We start from the raw sequence: 27,044 nt of genomic DNA, 5'->3' as shown, positions 1-27,044 counted from the left end.
AGCCTGTAGTGCCTGGAAGCTGGGACTTTTGGACATGATCACTGTGTAGCTCTTTGAAGCGACTCGGCAATCTGATTAGTGTCTTCCAATTTGTCCAAATGACAGGACTCCATGGAACATGATTTGAGAATTTCCCATCCAGAATTTGAGTATCTATGGGAAGAAGAAGGCACCCTGGCAGGCCGTGGTAGAATCAGGACATTCTGAGTGCCGCCTTCTAGGCTACTCTCTGCCCTCTCCTTGCTTTGATATTGTGCACTGTCATTTCTTTAGACCTCAGTTTCCCTACTTGCACAATGGGGTCTTTGATGGCTACTACTGATTTCTGGGAGCTTAGAGGAGAGCAGGGAGATGCTTATTATAGCCTGCTTGGTTAGATGCTCTCTAAAGGGTCTCACAGCTCTATCTTTTTGCAGTGTGAGGGGGCTATGCTGTCTCATCCCAGCAGAATGACATAGGTGGCCCACCCCATCTCAGTAGGAAGAGGAGTAGAGTCAGACTCAGACTCACTGGCCCAGAGAGCAGCATCTGGGGTTCAGGCAGTGGGTCGAGAGAGAAACTGCTGTGACTCAGGCTATGGGTCCAGAGAAACAGCTGTGGTTCAGGCTATGGGTCCAGAGAAACAGCTGGGGCTCAGGTTATGGGTCTGGAGAAACAGCTGGGACTCAGGCTTGGTTCAGAGAGTAGCAGCTGAGCTGGAGTTTCAGTATGGGTCACCAAATTCCCTGCCTCTTAGCCTGTGAACCACTGCACTTTACTGCATGGTCTGCAGAGACATTAGATGGTGCATTTTTATAAAGTGGGACAGTCACAGGCCAGATGAATTCAATGTTCCTGCTAAGCCACCCATCTGAAAAATCACCATCTCCCTGTGCTTCCGTCTAGGACGCTTTTGTCATGAGAGAAGGGCAGAGAGATGGCTGGTTTTCATTTGACCGTCCGGTTGCCTCCCCTGATGATCTGTGGCTCTTGCATGCTCTCATTTTATCTGGATTTTGGCTAGCATACAAATGATTATTTTAGTCAGCACACAGAACGATGGGTCTCTTTATGACATCATCATACAGGTATGCCATTGTACATTATTCATGTTTGTTTCCTACCACTTCCTCCCCCCAGACTCTTTCCTTAGCTCAAATCGTCTTCTTTCTGCTTTCATGCCATGCTGCCACTCACCCCCACCTCACCCACCCACACCACACAACCCCCACTACAGCCCCACACAGCTCCACTCATCCACACAGTTAAATCTAGATGCAGTGTTTGAGGTTAATGTGCCGTGCTTTGTTTTTCTCCTCTCTCCATTATGCTCTCTTGTTTCTCATTCACTTTAAAACACTTATTTTCATCCTCAGATGGGTGGCTTAGCAGGAGCGTTGCATTTGCATGGCCTATGGCCTGCGACTGCTACCTTTTTATAAAATACACCATCTAATGCCCATGCAGACGAAGCAGTAGAGTGCTGTGAGCCACAGGCTAGGAGGCAGGACGTCTGGTGGTGGACACTGAGATTCTAGCCTGGCTTTTGCTCTTTGGAGTTTCTATTTTCTTTCTTTGTTTTGTTTTATAAGATTAGAAAGAAATGGGTGTGTGTGTGTGTGTGTGTGTGTGTGTGTGTGTGTGTGTGGTGTAGTGTGTGTGCGTATGTGAGTGTAGTACTTATAGAGCCCAGAAGAGGACAACAGATTCCCTGGAGCTGATATTACAGACAGCTGTCAGGTGAAATTTATAACTTGGGTCTTATGCAAGAGTAGAAAGTGTTCTTAACTGCTAAGACATCTTTGCAGCACCCTTTTTTTATTCCATATATAGATTTATATATACCAATGTATTATATCGATATCTCTTTATATAATATCTATATACACCCGGTATATCTATCTACATATATCACATACCTATATACTCAGATCTAGATTTCACATATGAGAGAGAGAGAGCATGAAGTATTTGTCTTTCTGGTTTATTTGGCTTAACATGATAGCAAGTTCCATTAATTTTCCTGTAAATAAAGCATAGTAAAACTCCTCTGTGTATACACCACATTTTCTTTATCCTCTCATCTGTTGATGGGCATCTGGGTTGGTTCCCTGTCTTGTGGTCAGTGCTACGATGAACATGGATGGGCAGGAATTCAGCAGCTCCTGGTCTCTCCTGTTCCAGGACTCTGAGATGGCTGGATATCAAGCAGCCGGTTAATGGAGAGGACTCAGTTGCCCATGAGACCAACACAAGAAAGCCTTGAGTTTGGTGACCGTTGTGTTGTATGAGGGAGTGTGAACTTAGATTGTTGGAGCTGGCCTTGAACACACCCATGGCACTTACAGAAGAGTGTCAAGGTACTTGTGATACCTTGGACGGGCCACCAAACTCCCCTGTGCCTCAGTTTCCTTATCTGGGAACAAATAATAACCAAAACTTGCAGGAGTGTTACAGGGTTCAGATAATTAGTTTGCCTGGTGTGGATATTGAAGTTTCTGGCCAAAATGGCATTAAAAAACTGCTGATGTGAAAATATTTTATAAAACTAGTGCCAAAGGCTTTAGGGTTGCTGATAATTCTATATGTTAGTGATGGTCCGTTCTTTGTCCTCCACTTTGAGCATCCTCTGATGATGTAATCCCCAAGCGTGTGGCCAATGGGAATATTTTCATTGTTTCTCCCTTATTAGTTTAGCTCCCTTTCTAAAACAGATGAACATTTTTTTTTGCTTGCTAAACAGAAGCCCATGACTGATTCCTTCCACCACTCACTCCAGCTACCAACTTGAATGATGTTCATTTGGGGTTGGGTGGGAAGATGGGTCTGATGATGGGGTGTCCTGCTTGAGAGTTCATCTTCCTTGTATTCCTAACCTTTTCTTAGTTTCCTGATTTGGTGCCAACTTCTCTTCACCTAGGTCAGGCGAAGATTTAAGAGAAGTGACAGGGGTAAGGGTGATAGAATTTTAGAGTCAGAGGGACTTTCTCTGGCTAGGGGTTTATAGCCAGGTATTTGGTCCTGGCAATTCTGGGCTCCAGGCTGTTTAAAAGCACCCAGAAGTTGTTGGGGTGTGTCTCCTTGCACTGCCCCAGCTGTTTGTAGTGTTCACTGGTTGCAGTGGTTTGTCCCTTGTCCTCCATTGTCTAGCCTGAACTGGTCAAATGTTCCATAAGTTGCCTGTGTGATGATATTTTTTTTCCTTATACATCTTAGAAGAAGCAAAGTGTATTATCCACGAAGCAATAACTAAATACCCAACACCTAGTAGGTACAGAAATAGTCACTGTTGTTACTATTGAAAGTGTTTGCCAGTGCTGGGGATGAAACACTTGCACAGTGTGAGGGAGGGGATCTGCCATTAAGCTGCAACCCCAGTGCATTGCCGGGACTTTTATTTCTCTGAGCACATTCCCATGCCGGGCGCGTGCTGAGCCCTGCAGCACTGTACGGGTCGAGAGCATCATATATAATGTTTATTTCCCCATTCCTGTCTTATTGGTTGTCTCCCCAGCCTCACATATTTCCTACAGGAATTAACACCAGAAACCTTGACACAGAACATCCTGGGCTAGTTCAGAAGGCAGAGACAGCTCTCTGTTGGATACAGGCACAGCATGAGGTGGGGCCCGGAAGCTGTGAGGAGTCAAGGAGTGAAGGATGGGCTACTGTGGGCCACGGGGAGGATTTTGACCAACTGTATCTCACACTGGTGTTTTTGGTGCTCCTCAGGGAAATGTGATGATATCTGAAGATGCTCTGGGCTGCCATAGTTGGGAGGATAGGTGGGTGTGCTGCTGGCATTGGTAGGGACCAGGCATGCTGCTACACACCCTAACGTGCTCAGGGTGCTCCCCCCACCAGAGCTGTGCTGCAGGGCATCAGTGAGGGGCTTCCCTGTAGTCTAGTCTTTGGTTTTCTTAACAAAGTGCAGAGGAAGAGGAGGAAAAGGAAGGAAAGGAGAAAGAAGAGGAAGGCAGCTGCTCTTTAATTGTGTAATGAGGCCTCTTCTGTGGCCGCCATTGTACAGGTTTTATCTACAGGAGAAGCTGAGGTTCCTGAACCATTCTGTGGAGGACTGTAGGGTTAACTAGGGGTGAAAGAGCAGATAATGGGCACTTCTAGCCACAACACCGAAGTGACTTTACCTTCCTGCGCCTCGGTTCTCATGTCCATCCAGGGGGGACTGATAGCAAATCTCTCTCACTGGGTCGCCACAAGGTCAGAGGAATGGGACTTGCACGGGGAGGCCACCACACAATCATATACATTGTTAGGGGAGGAACAAGATTGCTGGGCGTGTGCCATTCGTCTTTTATTACATTTTAGTTTAGAGTTTACGTCGTCCATGTTTAGGGACTTAGGCAAGGCAGGTAGAACTGGCTGCCTTCTCAGAGCTGGAAGCCATGTTTCAAGATGGCTTGGAGGAGGCGAGAGAAATAGGCTCGTGTCAGACTGTGGTGAGCCTTGATGAAGAGGCCACCCTGGTTTCTTATCATGTTTTTCAGCTGGTGGCCCTGCCTGACTTGGCAGAGTCTTCAGCTCCTCTGTCTCCTGCCTTCACTGCACTTCTGTGTCACCCAGCCTTGTCTCACGCTTGTTCTTGCTATCAGCTGATCAAGGACACTTTGTGTATTCACTGATGTGGACAAGGACTTTTAGGAAAAGATGTAGAGTCATTGGAGGGATGCACTTAAGCAGGGCCCATGGGGCCATTTGTCTTCCATGACTATTTATGGTGTATGTATTATGTATGCGTGCATGTGTGTATATATGTGTGCATACATGATGAGGTTCCTTAGTAATTCTGTTTATCTCGTTTTTTGAGACGGGGTCTCTCATCAGCCTGGGGTTTGCCCAGTAGGCTAGGCTGGCAGGCTAGCAAGCCTTCAGAATCTGCCTGTCACTGCCTCTGCAGTGCTGGCATTACAAGCATGTAATTCCATGCCTGGATTTTTTTTAATGTGGGTTCCAGGGATTAGAATTCTGGTCCAAATGAGTGCAAGACATACACTTCACTGACTGATCTCTCTCTTTCCCCAGAAAGCAGTGTGTGTGTGTGTGTGTGTGTGTGTGTGTGTGTGTGTGTGTGTGTGTGTCTGGTTAAACCTATGATGCGTTCTGTTGTGGTCTTTCCTTTGGAGCAGGGATGAGACGTGGCTGGGGAGATAGGAGAAACAAATGTCAATGTTCTCAGGATATCAGCTTTGGAGTCATCTGTGAAAATGGTTGAATCTTGATCCCGTCCAGAATGTGTTTCTTTCTTTCTGGACCCTATGAAATGTTGGATCTGCCTGTGTGGGAGCTTTTGTACCTGATGTCTACAGGTCCTGAGGGATGGGTGTTCTCAGTCACAGCCTCCTTTGGGCACAGTGCGTCTGCCCATCATTTCCCACCTGGTCTGTGTGTCTCCCCTCACATATGCTTCCTTCATGATGTAATTTCTAGATCCCACCTTCCAGGGTCTCTAGCCCTGGCATATCCTAATTTACTCAATTAAAAATTTATATTAAGTGTCTTTTGTGTGCTGTGTATTCTGGTGGGTGCTGGAATGGAGTGTGGAGGAGGCCTGGAGATTAGGTAAACTCCATTTCAGCTCTGTTACTTACCCTGGGCAACTTCTAGAAAGCTGTTAGACCATTCTGGTTGCATGGTGTGCGGAGGAGAAGATTGGTATATCACTGGGGTTATTAGCAGATAATAAATGCATAGCAGGCACTTAGACCCACCTAGTTCTGCACAGTGTTAGCTCTGAGGAACCGTGAGCAGGTGTCACCCCAACAATGGGATGACTATGCTCAGGTGCCCGCCTGTGGAAGTTTGGAATCATGAAAGTTTAAGGAAGTAACATTGGAGCAGATGTGCAAGGTGACTGGGAAGATAGTTAGGTGACATGGCTGAACAGAGGAGAGAGTGGTCAGGGCAGAGGGAACAGCATCAGCAGAGGGCTTTAGGGAGGGTGAGCCTGGCGCCAGAGTGGTCAGCACTTTGCTATTGATGGGCTATGGAGCCAGAGGGTGGTACAGTGTAGGACTTCGTAGATCATGTGAGGGAGGCTTGGGTCTTCTGAGTGCAATGCCCAGGCACTAAAGGGCTTCAGGTGGGAACATACATGGGTTTGTCTTTTAAGACCATCTTGTCTGACCCATGGCTTTGGAGTCTGTGAAATGCTGTGACATCACTGTTTCCTTTTCACTTGTGTTGGTGCTGCAGTGTGAACCCAGGACCTTATGCATTGGAAGCATGAACCTTTTCCACTGAGCTGTACCCCCATCCCCAGCGCCTCTCTCAGCTCTTTCATTTCTAGCACCTTCCTCACCAGCATCACCTGGGATCATTCTGACTCTTGGTGTAGCTTTGATAAACCAGCAGTTTCTGTCCACATTCTCATCCCATAAGGCCCCGCTTCCACTTACTGATCTTCAGGCCCCCCAAGGAATTACACAATAAAAGCTTAAGGTATTATCCCACACAGAAGAACGGAAATCTTTTAGGCTGGAAAGCATTTGATTACAAGAGCACACAGACTACAGTTGCACGATGCCAGGCATAAGAACACGTTGGGTAGGGCTGCTCAGGGGAGCGGGTTCTTTAAGCAGGGCAAGGGGCAGTCAAGGCATCCCAAGATAATCATAGCCATCTTCCCAGCCAACTGTAGCCATCTAAGGCACAGGCTACAGCAAGACCCTTGAGCCAAGTAGGCTCTCTTAGCTAACCCCTCTTTCTGCAGAGGTTCCTGCCCCATGGATTGTGTTTCTGCCTCTCTTTATCCACAGACTGAAATAACAGGGTGAGAATTGGCAGACTGGGAGTGACCTGCTGACATTAGAGTGACAGATCAAATAATTTATTTTCTTCTAAATCCGGATTATGCTGTGTAGCTCCCGGGAACTATTTTCGTGCCCATCAGTCTTTTTCTCATTGGTGTGTGTGTGTGTGTGTGTGTGTGTGTGTGTGTGTGTGTGTGTGTGTGTGTATGCAGTCACTCCCCCAAGCACATGCATGGGATACTTCATCAGTAAGAGCACCCCACGTTTACAATGTACTCAGTTTACCTGTACACTCATAAACAGGACTTTTCCAGCTTTGTAAAGGTTTGGGGGGTATGTATGTGCATATACATATCTATATACATATTATGGGATATCAGCAGCCCTTGGGCTAGTTGTACCCCCATCTTCTTGCCCAGGGACTCTCTTCAGTGATGAGAGTACCCATGACCTCCCTTCTGAGCAAATCTCAAGGACACTGAGAAGCACAGTAACGAGAAAGCATTTCTGTTTTCATTTCTGGAGTTCCCTCTCCGTTGCTACCTTCTTCCTCCGTAGCCCCCATCCCCAGGTCCCCACATCTACACGTCTACCCTCTGTGCATATATTTGCCATTCTGTGTCTTGCTTATTTCACGATGGGACATTCATGTTCACCCATGCCATCACACATGGTGGAGTTTTCTTTACTTAGTGCTGAGTACTATCCAGGTGTGTGTGTGTGTGTGTGTGTGTGTGTGTGTGTGTGTGTGTGTATGTGTGTGTGTGTGTTACATATATCCATTCTCAAACGCTAGGATTACAGGTATGAGCTATCAATAGGAGTTTATCGATCCAATTGTTTGTAGGAAAATATTTAGGTTTCCATATTGTAATAGTTTTAATATTACATCAACTATCACATTGAAAATTTTAATATATTTATAGTTGTTACCTCAGCTCAGCCTCAGATCACATGGGGAAAGAGTCTCAATGAGGAATCATCTAGATTAGATGGTCTGTAGGTATGTCTCTGAGGGGGTTTCATAATTGGGTTAATCGGGGCGGAAAGACCCGCCATAAATGTGGCCAGCACCATCATGGGCTGCGTCCTGAGTTATATCAGAGCAGCACAAGCGAGCTGAGTATGAAGAATGCATGCCTTCATTCTCTGTCTGCCCTTACCTGTGGATGCAATGTGACAGCTGCCACAGTCTCCCGCCTCTGTGACTTTCCTGTAATGATGGACTATAGCTTGGAATCGTGAGCCAAAATGGGTGCTTTCTCCCCGACTTGCTCTTTATTGGGATGTTTTATCACAGTGACAATGAATGACAGACCAAGGCTACAGTGACTAACACTGCTGTGAGCACAGGAATGCAAACATTGCTTTGAGATGTAGTTTTCTGAGCAAACACACCCAGAAATGCACATGGCTGGATTCCACGATAGTCCTACGTTTAATTTTATGGGAACCTCCATGCTGCCATCTGTAACAAGTGCACAATTTCCATTCTTGCCATCAAGGTGTGAACCCCAACACCACTTGCTGTGGTGCCTCTTGTTGACAACAGTCACTCCCTCCAGTGTTACCCTGGCCCTGGCTTCCTTTTGGGTTGGAGAGGGCATGTTCTCACCCTCTGCTTTCTCTTGGGTCTTAGTTAACTTCTAAGAAGGTCCTGGGACCGGACTATGATTCAAATCCAGACAAGCAGGCAACGAGAATTCCCCATTACAAATGAGTGAAGGAGCTTGCTCAAGGAGAGTATGTGATCCTTCATTCACTAATGTGGAAATGTTCCTGGACACCTACAAGGTACCAGGAAGTGTGCTGGATCTTGGGAACACACACATGTCAATGTAGCAGGGAGAGATGGGCAAGGAACCCTTGGTGGGGGAGCGCCTTCGGTTACCCTGAAGCAAAAAGAAGGGTGCCATCATCTCGTTGCTGAGATGGTTTGCTAACAACCCAGAGATGGGGAGCTGAGGTTGCTGACCCCTCCACACTTTCCTCAGGTGGAATCCTTGGCTCAGAGGAGGGGCAGTGGAAATCTTAATTTGGATCTTTCTCTTAATTTCCGTGGGTAAATTTCTCAGGCACGGACATTGATTTTTAGAGACCAAATCAATCTTTATGCTTTAACTTTACTTTTGAGCAGTGTCCCTCTGTTTCAGTTTGACGGGGACAGTGCCCCATCTATCTATCTATCGCCCTTGCTGAAGGTCAGAGAGAAGATGCATCCGAGGATGAAGATGGACAGAGCAGGGGCAGGGCCTGCATATTCTTCCCCTCTGTCCCTCATAGTCTCCTTTCTGGTGTCCTCCCTCTGTTCTGTCCTCTCCTCCTTCCTCACATGCAGGGGTTCAGGATAGACTGTCACGTGATGTGCTTACTTTGCCATCCAATGGAGCAGACAGATGGAGCCGTCACAGCAAAATGTGAGAGAGCTCTGATGGAAAGAAGTTGCAGCGGACACCAGACCTTATGTAGACCTGGGAAAAGCTTCCTGGAGCAGAGACATTGACCTTGAGATCTGGGGACGAGTGAAAGAAGTGTGAAATCCAGAGGATAATGGGTGAAGGGAAGGGGAGGGGTCAGGGTGAGGCACTGCTCCCCTGGGGTACAATGTGTTCAAAGACCTAGAATTCAAGGGATGTGGCTGGTTGGGATGCTGAGGCAAAGTTTGGTGGGGATGGGGCACAAAGCTGGGAGGGAGGAGGTTTGGGGTGAGGGGACAGAGGTACCCTTTCTTAGTAGGCATAATCTGTTAGTCCCTTTAAATGGTTTGGACTTGATCTTGGGCAGGTAGGGTCATAACTAATAAATGGCCTTAAGGTATGGAGTGACGCGAGCAGACTTAATGATGGTATGGCCACTTGTGTTCCTGGGATGAAGGAAGTGGAAGGAGTAAGGGACTGTTTTCAGGGCTCAGGTAAAGCTAGCACTGTCCTGCCATCCCACTGATAACTCAGAGCAGGGTGTGTGCCCTATAGGCTAGCCTGGGCAGTGCCTAAGGCCACTCTGACTCTGACAGCAACAGAGCCTGTCTTTTTTTCAGCATCCTAGAATTTCATTTTAGCCCACCACTGGGACAGGGGTCCTTACCCCGTGTTTCTGTAGGGTGACTGGTAACCTCTATAGTCAGTTGGAACAGCAGTTTGAAATGAGCAGGCTTTCTCTGGGAGGACCTGAAAAAAAAGTGAATGAGTAACTTCTTGTGACCCTAGGTCACTCTAGAGGAGGTGCCAAAATGTTAAGTGGTGGGATCTCAGACTTCAGGAAAACCCGTTGCTCCAAGCCTCCTTCCCCTGTTTCTATACACAGACCAAACATCCTACCACTAAGGGCTAAAACACATGTGTGCATGCAAACCCATTGTTAGGTTGAGGATTAGCAGGTGCTCTTGCACTACATCTGTGTGCACACTGTTCCTAAGGCATGGGGGTTGTTTGTGCTACACCTTCAGCCATGGGATTGTCTTCTGTTTACTCCCACTGAGCTACATTCCTTACGGACTCCTTAGGAGGTAGGTAGCAAGGCAAAGAGTGACCCTCTGACAGATGAGCCAGGTTCTGGGAGAACAATGACTCACTGGAATAAATGGAAGAGACAAGCATCTGGGTCTCCACCACAGATGGCTCCCTGTCTGCCAGGCTCAGGTCTGAGATGAGGTTATGTGACCTGGAGCAGAGGCTAACAGGACACTGTTCTCTGTCAGTGGTGGGAGCCCGTGTGCCTGAGGCTTCCCTCAGCTCTACAGGGTGCAACCTCTTCCAGGTGAAGCTGCCCTCCTCCATCCCAGGAAGTTTTCAGACTTTCCTGTAGGTCTTTCATGATAATAGTCTCTTATGGACAAAGCCTTCTCCACCACAGGGACTTATTTTTAAATTTTAGTGTGTGTGTGTGTGTGTGTGTGTGTGTGTGTGTGTGTGTGTGTGTGTCTGTGTGTGTGTGTCTGTGTGTCTGTGTGTGTGTGTATGTGTGTGTGTTTCAAATGAGTGAAGTACCCATGGAAGCCTGAAGAGGGCGCTGGATTCCTCAGGACTGGAGTTACAGATGACTGTGAGTCACTATGGGCATGCTGGGAAACAAAACTGGGTCCTTCGCAAGAGCCACACATGCTCAAAACCACAGAGCCAGCTCTCCAGAGCCAGCTCTCCACCCTCTATAGGCATTTCCTGGGTTCTCATAGATGCAGTGTGCCTCCTGCTGTGCCACAAGGTAGGACAGCTTAAGGGTCTCTGCTGTTAACTTTTATCATATTTGTTGCTTTTAGGGTGACAGGTGAGTATAGATGAAGGACGAGGAAGCACCGGGCTAGGGCAGGGGAGCCAGAGAACTCTTCTGAGACAGTGAACAGATTCCCCTCAACAGGCACGGAACTTAGAGGAGGCCAGCAGCCTTGATATCTGGGTCAAGGGCAAGGAGTGTAGCTCAGGGTTGGAAAGCTCACCTAACATGTGCAAAGCCCTGAGTTCCATCCCCAACACAGTAAGGACACAGAAGAAAATGGGCCAGGGTAATCCATCAGGATCCACAGTTACAGGCATCTCATCATGTCATGGAGCCCGCTGCTATAATCCCACCACAAGGAGTGATTTTTCCAGGGAGACTTTCCTGGGAGAGACAAGACACAAATATGTCTTCACCTAAGATAGGAAACCAGTGACTGATTCTACCCATCTAGCTTGGTGAGCCAACGACTTTATTGGGGGTCATTAGCAGAAATACGGGTGAGGGGTCACGTGCAGGAACAGTGGTGACTCAAAAGCAGCCACATTGCTGAAAAGCCCCCTACAACACAGGTGGCACCACATGAAAGCTGCAACCCTGAAGCTTTCTTCAGGACCTGCAGACAGCCAGGCAGGTGGGACATTTCTTCAGGCTGCTCAGCTGACCAGAGAGGCCCCAGCCTTGCAGTTGCTGCTGGAGAATCTTGTAAGCTTCAACTCTGTAGGTCTGGCAAGGATTTTCATTTCCTGAGGCTCATGAGGTCATTTCAGATAGTGTCTCAACTCAGAGGCAATGGCTATGCCCGAGGCTGAGGCAAGAGGATTGCCATGAGTTCAAGGCCAGCCTGGGTGATGGAGTGAGGTCTAGGCTAGCCTGGGCTACAGAGTAAAGCCTTGTTTCAACAAGCAAACAAGCCCTTGAAACAAAAAGACATTTGAAGTTCCCAGCTCTTGTCCTCCACTCCGAGCTTCATTATGCTGTTACCCTTGGGAGGTGTTTAGTGGAACACTGAAAATTGCTTCCATGGAGAGAGCACTTGGTGTGAACCCGGGGCTGTGCTGAAGGCGTACTGGCGCTCTGCCATTTAATATGTGCCGTAATCCCCACAGGAGGGCTTGATCATTCCTCTTTTCAGATGACAGCACAGAGGTTCAGAGAAGTCTGTGTGCTTGTGGCATAAGCCCAGCAAGGCAAGAGCAAGCTTCCCTATGCACTTGGCTGTCTCCCCAGCTCTCTGTTAATAGCATCCCAGTCTAGGGACCAGTCTTTAATACCCTGTCTGTCACGTGCAGACCTTTGTTCCTAATACCAGGACTCTCTTTTTTTTTCTCCTTTATTAATTTATTCTTGTTACATCTCAATGGTTATCCCATCCCTTGTATCCTCCCATTCTTCCCTCCCTCCCATTTTCCCCTTATTCCCCTCCCCTATGACTGTTCCTGAGGGGGATTACCTCCCCCTGTATATGCTCATAGGGTATCAAGTCTCTTCTTGGTAACCTGCTGTCCTTCCTCTGAGTGCCACCAGGTCTCCCCCTCCAGGGGACATGGTCAAAGGTGAGGCACCAGAGTATGTGAGAAAGTCATATCCCACTCTCCACTCTACTGTGGAGAATGTTCTGTCCATTGTCTAGATCTGGGTAGGGGTTTAAGGTTTACCACCTGTATTGTCCTTGGCTGGTGCCTTAGTTTGAGCGGGACCCCTGGGCCCATAATGTTCTACTTGTAGGCTTCTAGGACCCTCTGGATCCTTCTACTTTGCCATTCTCCCATGCTTCCCTCATCTAGAGTCCCACTAGAATGTCCTCCAATACCAGGACTCTCATCCTCTGCTCCAGAGAATCTGGGTGAGCACTGGTGCCCTAGGCAATTCTGGCTCAAGCCTGTAAAGTCAGCTGGAGGCCAGGGCAGAGAATCCAGAGTTTGAGATCAGTCTGGGATACAAAGCAGACCATGTTTCAATATATTAACAAACAGCCCTAAGGTCTGGGTGGGTGGGTGGGTGGGGGGAGAAGCCTAGCTTTTGGGACTAAATGGTAATTTAAAATTATTCTTATTGATTGTGTCTATATGTGAACATGTGAGTGTGTGAATGTCTGGCTCAGGATGGCAATTTCGGCTGCTTTGTGCTTCTATATTTAGGAGCTTTTTTTTGTTGCTCTTTTTCTGAAGAATATAATTGAAATTGTGATGGGGATTGCATTGAATCTTTACAGGGCTTTTGGAGATCTGGTATTATTTGGCATATGATTTCAGCCTTTATTTACCCTGCATGGCTCGAATATGTTTGCATGGCACATCCCCAGCTTTCATTTCACCTGTAGATTGGCTTAGAGAGTATGAGATGAAGTCTAGGAGTGCAGGGGCGTTAACATTCTGGGAGACGGGGGCAGCTCGAGATACCATTTCTTTAACAACTGGGCCTTAAGTACTCGGGCTCTAATGCAATTTTTTTTTCCCTGACATTGAAGATTCTATGTATAAACAATGGTTACGCAGTAGGTGTTGGGACAAATGGCCCTCTATATACTAATTTCATTAGGATAAATTTCTGAAAGTAGAAACACCTACCTCCACATAGCCGCTGTGGCTGTATGCCCCACAAACAAACAAACAAACAAACACACAAGCAAACAAATGTTAAAAAAAAAGAGAGTATACTCTGAAGTTCCTGATGTAAATGGCCAAATGCTTCCCAGAAGGCATTAAACAAAAATTAAATAACATTCTGCCTGAGAGTGTGGCTTAGTGGTAGAGCATTTATCTAGAATGCAGAAGGCTCTAGGTTCAATGATGGGTCCCACCAGAAACGGACAAACATACGCATAACAAAAGCTAACTTGCATTTCTCTTCTGCAGGCAGCATCAATTCTAACTCTCTTTTGTGGAAACCGAGGACTCTTCATCTAAGAGACTATTTCACTAGGAACAGATGTATCTCATTTCCATTTGAATTTATTTGTATAAGGCCTCACTCTGAAGGCCAGGTTCGCCTTGAACTGCCAGCATTCTGTGTGTCTGCCTGGCGAGTGCTGGGAACACAGGTGTTTCCCCTAATTCTGGCCATGTTCAGCAGTGTTTGTATTGGTTACCTTTCTGTTTTTTTGGTAGGCCATCCTGACCGTAGCAGCATTAAGAAGGAAGAGTTGGCTTTGCTTATGGCCCTGAAGAATAGGCCATTATGGCACGGCATGCACAGCAAGCAGCAAAGGAAGCTGGTTGGTCATACTGCATGCATGCACAGGAAGTGGAGGCTGAAATCCTGAGTGTCCTCCAGCAGGCCTCCACTTCCGATAGTTCCAAGCCTTCTTAAATAGCACCACCAATTGGGAAGCAAGTCTTCAAACACCTGAGCCTGTGGGGACAGTTCTCATTCAAACCATAATAGTGACTATTTATGTTAAGGTTATAACTTCCCCTGTCTTGGGTATTGCAATCATTTTTTTCCCCCAATTTAAAATGTTTTCATGAAAGACATTCAGTACGTTCAGATCTGTGGGCTTTTTTTTCTTTTGTAGATTCTACAACTGATTTCTATGTATGAAAGCCTCAAATTAAACATTGGCATACCTTTGATTTTATTTTTCTTAATATCTGTATTTTAAAAGATAATTCTTTATTTTTCATTCATTAATTAATTAACTTTACACCCAGATTTGAGCTTCCTCTCCCTCCTCTCCTCTCTGTTCCTCCTTCTCTCCTCCCCCTGCCCCTCTGTCCCCCTCCTTTTTCCTCAGAGAAGGAAAGACCTTCCATGGATATCAACCCACCTTGGCATATCAAATTGTAATAGGACTGGGCATATATTTTATTGAGGCTAGACAAGATTGTCCAGTCAGAGGAAAGGGATCTAAAGGCAGACAACAGAGTCAGAGGCAGCCCCTGCTCCTGCTGTTAGAGGTCCCATGTGAGGACCAAGCTGTGTATCTGTTACATATGTGTAGGGAGCCTAGAGATGTCCCATGGATGCTCTCTGGTTGGAAGTCCAGTCTCTGTGAGCCCCTATGGGTCCAGGTTAGTTGGTTCTGTAGGTTTTATTGTGGTGTCCTTGATTTTTCTGGCTCGTTCAATCCTTTCTGCCCATCTTCCATAAGATTCCCCGAGCTCTGCCTAAAGTTTGGCTGTGGGTCTCTCTGCATCTCTTTTCATCAGCCACTTAGATGACAGTTATACTAGCCTCCTGTCTGTAAATTATAGAAGAATATTATTAATAGTGCCAGGGATGTACTCTCTCTCACGGCATGGGACTCAAGTTGGGCCATTCCCTCACTTTCTGCTCCTCCTTTATCCATGACCCTCTTATAGGCAGAAAAAAATTGTTGAAAGTTTTGTGGCTGGGATGGTATCCCCGCGCTCCATTAGAAGTCTTGTCTAGTTACAGGAGGTGACCAGTTCATGTTCCATATTCACTATTGCTAGGAGTCTTAGATAGATAGGGTCACCCTCATAGATTCTGTGAGTTTCCATGGTTGTAGATTTCCAGCTTGCTTCAGAGATAACCTCCCGGTGATTTCAGTTCTCTCTCCTGCCACCTTCTCCACACTTGATCCCTCCTGTTCCCCTTCCCACCCACTCTTTCACCCAGTTCCCACCCATCATCTACCCTAGATGTCCAGTTTATTTCCTATCCTCCCTTGGACCCTACTTGTTATTTAGCTTCTTTGGGTCTGTGGACTGTAGCATGGTTATCCTGTACTTTATGGCTAACACCCACTTGTAAGTGAGTAATACCATGTTTGACTTTCTGAGTCTGAGTTACCTTACTCAGGATGATCTTTTCTAGCTCCATCCATTTGCCTGCAAATTTCGTGATGTTATTGTTTTTTAATAGCTGAGTAATACTCCATTGTGTAAATGTACCATATTTTCTTTATCCATTCTTCAGTTGAAGGACATCTAGGTTGTTTCCAGTTTCTGGCTATTACTATAAAGCTATTATGAACGCAGTTGAACAAGTATCCTTGTGGTATGGTATGAAGCATCCTTTGTTTATATGCCCAGGAGTGGTATAGCTGGGTCTTGAAGTAAAACTATTCCCAATTATCTGAGAAACCACCAAATTGATTTTCAAAGTGGTTGTACAAGTTTGCAATCCCACCAGCAGTGGATGAACGCTTCTCTTGCTCCACATCCTCGCCAGCATGAGCTCTTGCTTGAGTTTTCGATCTAGTCATTCTGACTGGTGTAAGATGGAATTTCAGGGTTGTTTTGATTTGCATTTTGCTGATGACTAATGATGTTGAACATTTCTTTAAGTGCTTCTCAGTCATTAAAGATTCCTCTGTCAAGAATCCTATGTTTAGCTCTCTACACCATTTTTTAGTTGGGTTGTTTGGTTTATTGCTTTCTAATTTCTTGAGTTCTTTATATATTTTGGATATCAGCTTTCTGTCAGATGTATGGTTGGTGAAGACAGTTTCCCATTTTGTAGGCTGCCATTTTGTAATTTTGATATTGTCCTTTGCCTTAACAGAAGCCTTTCAGTTTCATGAGGCCCCATTTATTGATTGTTGATCTTAGTGCCCGAGCTATTAGTGCTCTGTTCAGGAAGTTGTCTCCTGTGCCTGCATCCAAGGCAATTCCCCACCTTTTCTTCTATCAGATTTAGTGTATCTGGTTTTATGTTGAGGTCTTTGATCCACTTGGATTTATGTTTTGTGCACAGTGATAGATATGAATCTATTTGCATTGTTCTACATGCAGACCTCCAGTTAGAGTAGCACCATTTGTTGAAGATGCTTTCTTTGTTCCATTGTATAGTTTTGGCTTCTTTGTCAAAAATAACATGTCCATAGGTATATGGTTTTACTTCTGGGTCTTCAATTAAGTTTCATTAGTTAACATGTCTGTTTTTATTACTGTTGCTCTGTAGTACAGTTTGAGATCAGGGATGGTGATACCTCCAGACGTTCTTTTATTTTACAGGAATGTTTTCAATATCCTGGGTTTTAAACTTTTTTTTCTATATAAAGTTGCAAATTGTTATTTCAAGATCTGTAAAGAATTATGTTGAGGGTTGGAGAGATGGCTCAGCGGTTAAGAGCACTGACTGGTCTTCCAGAGGTCCTGAGTTCAATTTCCAGCAACCACATGGTGACTCACAGCCATCTATAATGAGATCTGGTGCCCTCTTCTGGAGTGCAGATGTACATGTAAGCAGAAAACTGTATACATAAAAATAAATAAATAAACCTTAAAAAAAAGAGGATTATGTTGAAATTTGATGGGAACTATCTTGATTGCTTTTGGTAAGATGGCTGTTTTTGCTATGTTAATCCTCCTCATCCAAGAGCAATGGGAGAGCTTTCTATCTTCTGATATTGTCTTCAATTTCTTTCTTCAAAGACTTTAAGTTACTGTCATACAGATCTTTCACTTGCTTGGTTAGAGTTACCCCAAGATATTTTACATTATTTTTGGTTATTGTGAAGGGTATTGTTTCCCTAATTTTTCTTCAGTCTGTTTATCATTTGTATAAAGGAGGTCTGCTGATTTTTTTGAGTTAATTTTGTATCCAGTAGCTTTCCTGAAGGTGTTTGTAAACTGCAGGAATTCTCTGGTAAAATTTTGGGGGCTATTCATGTATACTATCATATCACCTGCAAACAGTGACATTTTGACTTCTTCCTTTCCAATTTGTATCCCTTTTATCTTCTTTAGTTTTCTTATTGCTCTAGCGAAAACTTCAAGTACTATATTGAATAGATATGGAGAGAGTCAGTAGCCTTGTGATGTTACTAATTTCAGTGGAATTGGTGTAAGTTTCTCTCCATTTAGTTTGATGTTGGCTATTAGCTTGCTGTATATTGATTTTATTGTGTTTAGGTATATTTCTTTTTTTCCTGATCTCTCCAAGAGTTTTATCATGAAGAACAGTTGGTTTTCGTCAAAGGATTTTCAGCATCTAATGAGATGATCATGTGGCTTTTTAAATTTAATTTGTTCACAAGGTGGATTGATGGATTTTCATATGTCGAACCATCTCTGTATCCCTGGTATGAAACTTGAACATGGGAGATGATATTTTTGATATGTTCTTGGATTTGACTTGTGAATATTTTATTGAGTATTTTTGCATCAATGCTCATATAGGAAATTGGTCTGAAATTCTCTGTTGAGTCTTTGTGTGGTTTAGGTATCAGGGTGACTATAGTGTCAGAATGAGTTCAGCAGTGATACATCTGTTTTTGTTTTATGTAATAGTTTAAGGAGTATTGGTAGTAGCTCTTCTTTGAAGATCTGGTAGAATTCTATGCTAAAACCATCTGGTCCTGGGCTTTTTTTGATTGGAAGACTTTCAATGACTGTTTCTATTTCCTTAGGGTTTATAGATATAGTAAAACAGTTTATCTGATCTTGACTTAACTTTGGTACGTGACATCTGTCAAAAAAATGTTCATTTGTTTAGATTTTCAAATTTCGTGGTGTATAGGTTTTGAATACCTAATGCTTCTTTGGATTTCCTCAGTGTCCATTGTTATGCCCCCTTTTTCATTTCTGACTTGTGGTAATTTTGTGTATTGTATCTCCACCTTTTAGATAGTTTGGCTAAGGGTTTGTCTACCTTGTTCATTTACTCAAAGAATCAACTCTTGGTTTCATTGACTGTTTATATTGTTTTCTTTGTTTCTAATTTATTGATTTCATCTTTGATTTTAATTATTTCCTGCTATCTACTCCTCTTGGGTTTGCTTGCTTCTTTTTTGTTCTAGAGTTTTCAGGTGTGTTTTTAAGTTGCTAGTATGAGATCTCTCAAAGTTCTTTATGAAGGCACTTAGTGCTCTGAACTTTCCTCTTAGCACTGCTTTGATTGTGTCTCATAAGTTCGGGTATACTGTGCATTCATTTTCATTAGATTCTAGAAAGTCTTTAATTTCTTTCTTTATTTCTTCCTTGACCCATTGGTCATTGAGTAGAAAGTTGTTCAGCTTCCATCAATTTGTAGGTTTTCTGTTGTTGTTGAAGTATAGCTTTAACCCATTGTGGTCTGATAAAATACAGGAGATTATTTCAATTTTATTCTATCTATTGATACTTATTTTGTGGCTGAGTATATGGTCAATTTTGGAGAAGGTTTGGTGAGGTGCTGAGAAGAAGGTATATTTTTTGGTATATGTGTGGAATATTGTGTAAATATCTGTTAGGTCCATTTGATTAATATCGTCTGCTAGTTTTATTATTCCTCTGTTTAGTTTCTGTCTGGATGATGTGTCCATTGGTGAGAGGTAGGTGTTGAGGTTTCCTACTATTAATGTGTGTGGTTCAATGTGTGATTTAAGCTTTAGTAAAAGCTTTTGTTTTATGAATGTAGGTGTCCTTGCATTTGGGCTGGCATCTGTGGTTCCTTAAAGATTGCAAGACATCTGCCCATGCCCTTCTAGCCTTTAAAGTCTCTGTTGAGAAGTCTGGTGTAAATCTAATAGGGCTACCTTTATATGTTACTTAGAATTTTTTCCATCTCTCTCTTCTGTTTATTTAGTGTTTTGATTATTATGTGGCAGGAGAATTTTTTCTTTTTGTTCAATCTAGGCATCTCTTTCTTTAGGTTAGGAAATGTTTTTCTGTGATTTTGTCGAAATATTTTCTGGGCCTTATGAGATGGGAATCTTCTCCTTTCTCTATTCCTGTTATTCTTAGGTTTGGTTTTTCATAGTGTCTCAAATTTTCTGGATGTTTTGTGTTAGAAACTTTTTAGATTTAAGATTTTCTTTGACTGACACAAATTTCTTCTATATCTGAGATTTTTTCTCTTCCATCTCTTGTAATCCATTGGTGATGCTTTGTGTCTGTAGTTTCTGTTCTCTTACCTAGGTTTTCCATCTCCATGATTCCCCCAGTTTGTGTGTTCTTTATTGCTTTCATTTAAACTTTCAGGTCTTGACAGAATTCTGCCTAAAAACAGGCAAGTTTAGATGCAGGCGGAGTTGACAGCCAAACTCTGCCAAGGCAGGGTAAGCAAGTCCTCAACAGTTCCTGCCTCGCAAACATGTCTGCCAAATACATTAGGCCAGAGGCTGAAGATGATGCTCCAAAGTTATAGAGAGTTTTGGGTTATTGTTCAGGCAGTAAACCGTCTCAATAATATTTTCATTTTGGAAGGTGTTAACCTGTACTTTTGGCTCACTCAGATATTTAAGTCTTATTCCTTCTCAAATCTCTGATGTGGTTGAAGATCAGATAGTTTAGTCTTTCAATTAAGCTTAGTAGGTTAGGAGTTAAGATGTTTTTAGATCAAGATGGATATTTTAAGTTAATAGAGATGAGATATGATAGATATTGATCTTCATTCAGAAGTTTAGACCCAACAAGATAGGAAAGATGTTTACTTTAAGTTTGCCAAATACAAATAGCCAAATCACTATGAATGTAACATTTTATATAATTTCTGATTATCTTGTAGTCCTTCCTGCTGTATGTAGTTTATTTTTTCATGTGTAATCATATAAATGTATATGTTAAAAAATAAAAACAAAAAAAATTCACGTCTTGAACAGTTTTACTCATTTCCTTCAACTGTTTGATTTTATTTTTCTGTATTTAAAAAAAGGGTTTGTTAATTTCTTCTTTAAAGGTCTCTATCATTTTTATAAGATTGGATTTAAGGTCATTTTCTTGTACTTCAGCTGTTTTAGAGTATCCAGTGCTTGCTGTATTCAGATAGCTGGGCTCTGGTGGTGTCATATTGCCCTAGCTCTTGTTGCTTGTGTTCTTATGCTGACCTTTAACCATCTGGTTGACCCTGGTGTTGGTAGGCCTATGGTAATTTAGGCAAAATTGTGGGCCAGAAAATGGAGTGTAGGGGAGCAGCTGCAGTTTACTGTGGTTGGGAGTGCTTTAGGGGGACCAGTTGAGAGGGGCCTGGGGAGGAAGGGGGTCTCACCTGTGGACCCTGATGGTAGCAGGCCTCCAGGAATGCAAGCAAAGCTATGGGCTTTGAAATGGAGGGCATAGGCAATGTGGAGGAGCTCACCATTGCTGGCCTTGCCCAGTAGGCAGGGGATTAGTGGGGGAGGGGATCTCATCTGGTAGTCCCTGATGGCAACAGGCCCCTGGGAATTCAGGTAGATCTTGTGGGTGGGAAATGGAGTCCACAGGGGACAGGGCAGAACTCAGCACTGCTGGGTTTGTTTGAGGGGTGGGGTGGGGGGAACCTGGCACACACTTAAAAGGTAATTCTTTAACACATAGAAAACTAAGTTTTGGCACATAGAACCAGATGGCTGAGATTTTTCTATGACTATCTCTTTGGGTTCTTCAGAGAGTCAAGTGCTCTACGTTGGCATGAGCAAATTTTGTTAATTTATCTTTTTCTAGAAAATAATCGATTTCAATGGGATTTCTGAAATGCTGTTAGCCTTGAGCTGTACACAGTGTTCTTTGTACTAAAATAGAAAGACTCTGAATTCTAATAACTTTTATTAGATATGGCTTTTCCCTCAGCTGTCTTAGAAGTTAAAACAAGTTTTCCTTCACATTTATTTACTTATTTTCTCTGTGTGTGCACTCATGCATATGCCACAGTGAGTGTGCAAAGGGCAGAGATCACCTTGCAGAAGTCAGTTCTCTTTTTTTTTTTTACCACATGGGCTCCAAGGATCAAGCTCATGTGTTTATGATTGGCAGCAAGCGCCTCTACCAGTTGAGCTATCTTGCTGACCCCAAAAGCCATTAAAAAAATTAGCAACCCTCTGGGTTGAAGAGATGGCTCCTCAGCTAACAGCACTTGTTAGCTGTTTTAGAGGCTCCAGGTTCAGTTCCCAGCATTGACATTGTGGCTCATAACCACCCTTAACTCCAGTTATGTGGAATGTGACATTCCCTTCTGACCTCTGCAGGCACAAGGCATATTTGTGGTTCACAGACAGACATACACGCAGGCAAAACACCCACACACATAAAATGAAATAAAAAGCTTAAAAAAAAATACAGTGACCCCTTAGATACTTTATCAATTACACTCATTAACTTTTGTCTCTGGATAGGTCAGTCCAAGTAAGGCTGCCTTAATTTGGTTTCTCTTTTCCTAAAATCTTACCTTCAGTGCTTGGTCCACATGCCCCACTCTTCTTGTTGGATAAGAGCACACGGGAAGTTACTGATTTTTCATGCCACACAGTTGTGGTTACTCTTTATCAATTTTGATACTCCATACTCTCAAATTGTATCTTTTTTTAAAAAAAGAATTTGTGATTATGAGACTAATTTCTATTTTTACTCCACAGTGATTTGGGAGAATGTTAGAAATTTCTAAGAGTCTGGGATTTAAAACTTGCAAGTCTAATTTTGACTGGTATTGCTTCCAGCTTTGAGATGGCGCTGCCACACTCATTGTGACACCTTGTTAAGCTATTCACTGTGGCCTCATGAATGACTGGTTTCCATGACTGCTAAGGCTATTCAGAAGAAAGCTGTGTGAGCGTTGTAAAGAGCCAGTTCTCCGCATCTTAATTTAAAAACATGTTTATTCCATTTATGTGTGTGTGTGTGTGCATGTGCAGTGTGAATATATGCATGTGTGTAAGACACCCTGGAGGCCAGAAGAAGGCGTTGGATCCCTTCTTCTGGGGCTGGAGTTACAGCCAGTAGTGAGTCTCCAGATGTGAGCGCTGCCATTTGAACCACTGTCCTTTGTAAGAGCAACAAGTACTCTTAAGCTATCTTTCTGGCCCCTCAAATGATTTTCAACTTTTCTAATCCAGGTTGTAGGTGTGTGTTTCATTATCTTATTGCATGGTTTTCTCAATATCTAGATAATGTCAAACTTAATTGAAAAAAAGTCTTGATTGATAAACTAACATGACTCCTTGATGTAATGAACGCTTTAGGACATGATTGGTCTTATCTTCTGTCATAAACTTTGAGTTCTAGTCTTCTCAAATTACAATTGTGAATCTGATTTCTTGCTGTTAAAATTGTCTGTTGCGTCGTTTCCCATTAATTTTTAAGCTTTTCTTGTGGGGTGTATTGCTTTATTTCAGAGAGACTTCTCTTCAATGGAGTGGAATTTATGTGTGTGGGAAGCAGTTACTCACTTTGAAAGCACTTTTGCTCACGTAAAAAATCTCTAAACTCATTTGTACTTATTTTTAATATCTACAATTTAGTGTTTTAAAACTTTATATGGCTTTATGCATCTCCTTTTTATTATTTTCCGTGTCTTATGAAGCACGTATTATTTTGCCCTGGTGTTTTGAAAAGTTATGCTCTGTCTGTGAGCACTTTAAATGTTTTAAAGAGACACATCTTATCTATTTCTGTGTAATTTTCAGTCAAGAGCAAAATGATATTCAACATAAAATATTCAGTTACAGCAATCTTCTCATCATTAGCACTCACCTCAGCCTTTGTTAATATGGTCATACATTACATCTGTTAGATCTAAACTGGCATTAAGGCAATAATTTTAATATTGTGTGTTAATACTTTTTATGTTTTTATAGTTATAATTCTTGAGATTCATCGCTGTTTTGCTGTCTGCATTCTTGCTGTCAATCTTTTCATTGTGTCAGTTTTCTATCTCGGTGGCTTTCCTTTTGTCTCTTTGTTTTTGGCCATATTGTCAAGATTGTGTGTGTGTGTGTGTGTGTGCGTGTGCGTGTGTGTTTGCGCATGCACATGTGCACAGGGGTGCAGGAGTGTCACTTGGCCATTTACGCATGTGTAGAGGTCAGGATTATATGTTTTCCCCATCATTCTTCATGTTAGTTTTTGAGACACGGTGTCTCTGAACCTGGAACTTGCTGCTTTGGCCAGACTGGCTGTCCATTGAGCTCTTGGGACTCTCCTGTGTTTCTTATTCACCTTACCCAGCCTCCCTGGGATTACAGATGCATGGCACCATGCCTGGGTGTTTTACACGGGTGCTAGGTATCTGGTCTTAGGTCCTCAGGCTTGTCTGGCAAGCACGTGATGACTGAGCATCTCCCCAGGCCCTCTATTTTTTTTTTTTTGTGATAATTGTGTTTTCAGAAATACTAAAGCTCTCACACTTAGTTTTACATTTTCTTCTCATATCTTTTTTTTTCTTTCTTCTCATATCTTTCATGCTTTTTCCCCCTTCTTTCTGAGTCTGGGAGAGCCTTACATTATGGTGATCTTTGCACTGATGCTTTGTCTTTCGTGTGTCTTAGTTCTGTTGTTATGTTTTTAGGCTTACTTTAGCATTCAGCAACTTACTCGGTTTATTTTCCTTTTGTTAGTAGGTTCTCCTTGATCTGTCACATGTTGCTATGTTTAGTTTGTTCTCACCTGGCCTTCACCCTTCTGCTTCCTATTCTTTCCATGGTGTTAGCTGTTACTGCTCTTTGTTGAGCGGACAAATGGTTTTCTGAAACGTCTTTTCCGTCCTTTCGGTAGTTCATTTCTGGGATCGTCAGGATGCGCTTCCTTTTCATTTTTAAGCACGTCTCCTCAGAGCCCAAGCAAGACATCCTGCAGACCCATTAGCTGTTGCAAACTGTTGCTGCCCATGTTTGAGGGTGCCGGCTTGCCTTGCGTTTGCATGTGCTGAGTTAGGCTTACAACCGGAAAGCAGGATGATGCCGCTGGCTTACCCGTCATCTGTATGTTTGTAAGCATTTGAATGTGACCGTGCTTTATGTTACAGGCGAGGATGACTTCTCTCTTGAAGAAGTTTTGTGAATGAGTGGCGATGTTTCTAGTACCATTTACAGGTGGGGGGGGGCTATCCTGAGTATCTAGTAAACAGGGATATTTTTAAAACAGGTTACTGTGTATGAGATACTCTCTAACAAGTTGGCTAATAGTGCTGGAGTTGAGATGCTCTGGTTTGTATTCTCCATGCTGCTGAGTTCACATTCTATCTCAATCACTCTGTCATACCCTGATTTTATGGAACATATGTGAGACCCAGTTTCCAACATGTATAATTACAAGGTAGGGATAGATAGAGAGACGATGGTTAGAAGGAGGATAGATGAGTAGGTATATAATAGGCAGATGGGTGATAAATGCATAATGAATGGGCTGATTATGATGATGGATGCATTGTAGATAGATAAATAGATGAAAAATATAGATGGTAGATTATTTATAGAGAAATTGATATGTAGATACATGATGGATAATGGAGATACGAAAGATAGATGATGGCAAAGAGATGACAGGTAGATGGATACATGATAGCTAGATATGTACACACACATAAATGATGTATTGATAAGCTAGATAATCATTAGATGGATGGATAGATAGGTGCTGAATAGATGATAGGTAGCCAGATAACGATATATAGATTATGGAGAAATTACAGGCAGTAATAGACAAGGATAGGAAGGTAAATGATAGGTGTTGATAAATGATTGTTATACACATGGGCATCCCTTTCTTCCAGTTGAACATTTTGATACATGACATCATGTTGCATGATACTCGTATGCATTTCCCTCCCTTCCTGTTTCATGTGTAGAGAGAGTTGCTGCCTATCAAAGGATGCAGAGACAGGGCATCAGAAATTGGAGTACGAGACTGGACCAGTGTTTGTCCACTGGCTCAGCCAGTTATCAAGTGTCACGCAGCATGTGCCAAACTCCGTGTTCCCTCCGGAGGAAACATGCGTGCCACAGCTGGTTGCTGCATGAGCTGCTGAGATGGCTGAGCACAGCTGACAGTCGGCAGGGACTTGCCTCTTCCTCCCAAGTGCCTCAGGACTTAAAGGATTGCCCCATCATGCCCTGCTCTACTTCATGTTATTTATTTTTTCTACTTCATGTTTTAAACACTGTTTTTGATATCTTTAGATAGGAATTCACTACATAGTCCTGACTGGAGCTCATATGCCAATCTTGTAGTCTTCTTGTTTCTGTCTCCTGAGTGCTGGACTTGTGTGTGTGTGTGTGTGTGTGTGTGTGTGTGTGTGTGTGTGCATATGTGTGTGTATGTGATGAGATGCAGCTTCATTTGAATAAAAACTTTTTTATTAGTGTACATCAGTTGTACAAATTAGCATGTTTCGTTCTGATGCTTTCATTCACTCTTGTAAGATCAACGTCACCCTACTGTTGTCTCTCTCCTCTTATCCATTGCAGTGATTTTTTTTCTTTTCCTTGATAGTCTTCCTTCTCCATTCATGTTGTTTTTTTTTCCAGATTCCACACACAAGATTAAACGTTAAACACATGATCTTTTTCTTTGTGAGTCTTCCTTATCTTGTTTAATGCAATGATCTCAGTTCCACTATGTTCCTGAAAAAAACCTCCCATGTTTTTTTATTCTTGTTTATGGTTCCCTTATCTAGCATCTACCTACCCACCCACTTTTCTCTCTGTGGTGGTCTGGGTGAGAATGGCCCACATGGAACTGTTTGGGAAGGATTATGAGGTGTGATCTTGTTGGAGGAGGTGTGTCATGGGGGAGAGCTTTGAGACTTCAAAAGCCTCCTGCCATCCCCAGCGCACTCTCTATTTCCTGTTTGTGAGTTGGGATGTGAGCTCTTAGGTACTGCTTCAGCACCATGCCTACCTCTCTGCTGACATTCTTCCCCTGAGGATGGCCATAGACTCTAACCCTCTGAAACTATAAGCACAATAAACTCTTACTTCTACAAATAACCTTGGTCATGGTGCCTTATCACAGCAACAGAAAAATAACTGATTATCTTTCTGTCTGTCTGTCTGTATGTCATCTATCTATCTATCTGTCTGTCTGTCTATCTATCTATCTATCTATCTATCTATCTTTGAGACTTTAGGGTCTTTTAAGAATAGGGTCATATCATCTGCAATAGGGATAATTTGATTTCTTTTTTCCTAGTTTTATTCTATTTCTTGTCTTTAAAAAGGTCTTTAAGTTTCTATCTATCTGTCTGTCTGTCTTTCTATCTATTTATCTAATCTACCTACGTATCTACTATATGTGTCACCTATCTATCTATGTGTGTGTGTGTGCCTGCCACAGAGCATCTGTAGAAGTCAATGGGCAACTTAGTTCCCTTCATTCACCTTCAACAAGTGAGCCATCCAGTCAACACCCATTCCTTGTCTTGCTGCTTGAACAACTTAAGTCCACAGTGATGAGAATAGAGGATCCTTTTGATATTCCTGATTTTAGACAAAGTATTTAACTT

At 43.2% G+C, this 27,044-nt stretch overlaps 1 long non-coding RNA gene across 1 annotated transcript; it reads right to left on the bottom strand.

The window, feature by feature from the left end:
* Nucleotides 1-8,868: 8,868 nt before the first annotated feature.
* Nucleotides 8,869-22,223, bottom strand: LOC311585705. The gene is made up of 3 exons (XR_014775311.1): nucleotides 21,996-22,223; nucleotides 9,834-9,916; nucleotides 8,869-9,261 (listed from the first exon to the last, which is right to left on the bottom strand). It is a non-coding gene; the product is annotated as an uncharacterized lncRNA (long non-coding RNA).
* Nucleotides 22,224-27,044: the final 4,821 nt, after the last annotated feature.

The sequence above is a fragment of the Acomys minous genome, assembly GCF_964271855.1.
Source record: "Acomys minous genome assembly, chromosome: 16".
Classification (NCBI taxonomy): domain Eukaryota; kingdom Metazoa; phylum Chordata; class Mammalia; order Rodentia; family Muridae; genus Acomys; species Acomys minous.
The sequence above is the reverse complement of the archived record's forward strand: the minus strand, read 5'-3'. Positions and strand labels throughout refer to the sequence as shown.